This window comes from Bactrocera oleae, chromosome 2 (assembly GCF_042242935.1).
Source record: "Bactrocera oleae isolate idBacOlea1 chromosome 2, idBacOlea1, whole genome shotgun sequence".
NCBI classification, from domain to species: Eukaryota; Metazoa; Arthropoda; class Insecta; order Diptera; family Tephritidae; genus Bactrocera; species Bactrocera oleae.
The window spans coordinates 36,268,916-36,271,095 of NC_091536.1; the positions used below are offsets into that span (position 1 = coordinate 36,268,916).

Consider the following 2,180-nt stretch of genomic DNA (forward strand, 5'->3'; position numbering starts at 1 on the left):
CATATTGACACGCTATCGATTGGTCGGATTCTGATAGTTAGATATTGTAATAAGTTTCTAATAAAAATTTTCATCAAAACGGTCTAATTGTTACGTAATACTGGACAACGTCTGTCGGGCTTCTAGTTTTAATATATATTCTTAAAGGAGCGAGTCTTATTTGCAAATTCCAGAATAATTAACATTTATATATATGCCAACTTGTAACTGTGGTTAAACGATGCAACCATGTCAAATAAGGACATCTAGAAACATTTACAAAACATAATAAACGTAATTTAACACCCAAATGCGTCTTTTATACAAACATACCTAAACGTAAAATAGCGAAACTCATTGTATATTTTAGTAGACTTTAAATTTATCAAACGTTTCCAATATTATTCATTTTCAAGTCTTGTCACATTAGTAAACAGCTGATTCGAATATTGGTTTTACATATGTTCGAAAAGACGAAAATCCAATAAAATTCTGTGACACCATTAAAAATCAGAATTGGTTTGCAATTTATCAACTAAGCTAATCTGTTTTGGATTCCACTACACCCCTGACTGTCTCAAATTTGTCACCTGATAGTAAGCAGGTTACAAAACTAAGTTTTTGTTTTCCATTTTGAATAAACTGACTCTTCACTTATAGAGGTCGGTTTTTATATTTTGAAGAAACTCAACACGTAACCTTAAACAAATATTAATTTCAAATAATTCGTAACTATTGTGATTTCGAATCAACATTTTATTTTAAATTTTATTGGTAATTATGCTTTTTGAATACGTTATAGAAAATTTAATATTGTAACGGATTTCTCGATAAATCGTCTACCTGTAACTCACTCTTGAATTCGATCACTGGATTGTTAAATAAAGGTCCCAATTTAATGGCTACACACTTATCTTTATTTCTAATTCCAACAACTTAACACTTATTGCTCATTTTTCGAGCTTACAACTTCTTGCTTATAGCTTGATTGCTCTTATCACGACAACACTCTAACTAGAACTGTGTTTGCTGCACAATCCGGCAGCCTTTGTATAGTAAATCTGTAACAAAACATTGCTTCTAGAACATTGTGGCCACTACGAATTCGCTAACTACTTTACTACTAGAACATTCTGGCAACTACGAATTCGCTGTCTAGTTGCTTCTGGCAGTTTATCATTGATTCGATTTTGTTCTATCAACCGTGTTCGTCACAATATTCTTATCGACTTTTTTATTTTTTTTCAGATTTTATATGTGTACATCTCTAAATAACGAAATGTAACAGCTGTTAGATTTGTTCTTTTTCAATTGAAATATTTTTTTGACTGTTACGTATTCAATTGCAAAATCCTCTTAATTCACAAAAAGTTTCTTTATTCTAAAATTTCAAATTTAGAGACTTATCAAAGTACTGAATTCTGATAATAATCTACTTCTTTGAAGTGGCACGCTGTCTTCAATGCAACTAAGTTTCGTTTACATATTTTTGACCAATTTTTGTAAATTATGATTTTTGAAATTTAATATGTATATCAAATAAAATATATGTAATTGTTTATAGGAAACGTCCGATTCGCTACACTCGAACGCTTGCAGAGTCGTTTAATATTTAGGGTAACTATTTATATTTTATTTACTTATGGAATATTAAAACAACCCATCTTGAGTGTTTAATTAATTCATTGTCATATTTTTTTTTGTGCCAGACAGACGTCTGATAGGTATATTGCCAAATCTGTTGAGAACGGAAAATATTGATTTGCCCTTTTTGGGTTGTCGTTCAAAAATAGCATTCTCGCAATTTTAAGTTAAAAGGTTGGGAGGTTTTTTTTTGCTAATACCAATTTTTCTGTTTTTGTGATCTATGATTTTCTAACTATTCCACCCCGGTATGTATCAGTGTTGACATGAATTCTTGGATTAAGGTATGGTAGGCGCTGACGACCACATTATTTTTCCAATAAGTGCAGCCTTTTGGTTAATGTTAATAGAAACAATAAATTTACAAGATATTGATGAGCAAAGATCTTTGTAGTTCTCTCGATTGGCTTTATTTTTTCGAAAAATATGCTTGATTTCTGATTTATATTATTAACTCGAAGTGATCACTAAGAACCATTCAAGTAGACAATGGAAAAATATTGGTGGATCATGTTGTGACATCAACATGGTGCATAATAAAACAACTAAAGGAGAAC

The 2,180-nt window shown here is 30.6% G+C and overlaps 1 long non-coding RNA gene across 1 annotated transcript; it reads left to right on the forward strand.

The window, feature by feature from the left end:
- The first annotated feature begins 1,261 nt into the window (after positions 1 to 1,261).
- Positions 1,262 to 1,660, forward strand: LOC118682311 (uncharacterized). The gene is made up of 2 exons (XR_004978082.2): positions 1,262 to 1,481; positions 1,544 to 1,660. It is a non-coding gene; the product is annotated as an uncharacterized lncRNA (long non-coding RNA).
- Positions 1,661 to 2,180: the final 520 nt, after the last annotated feature.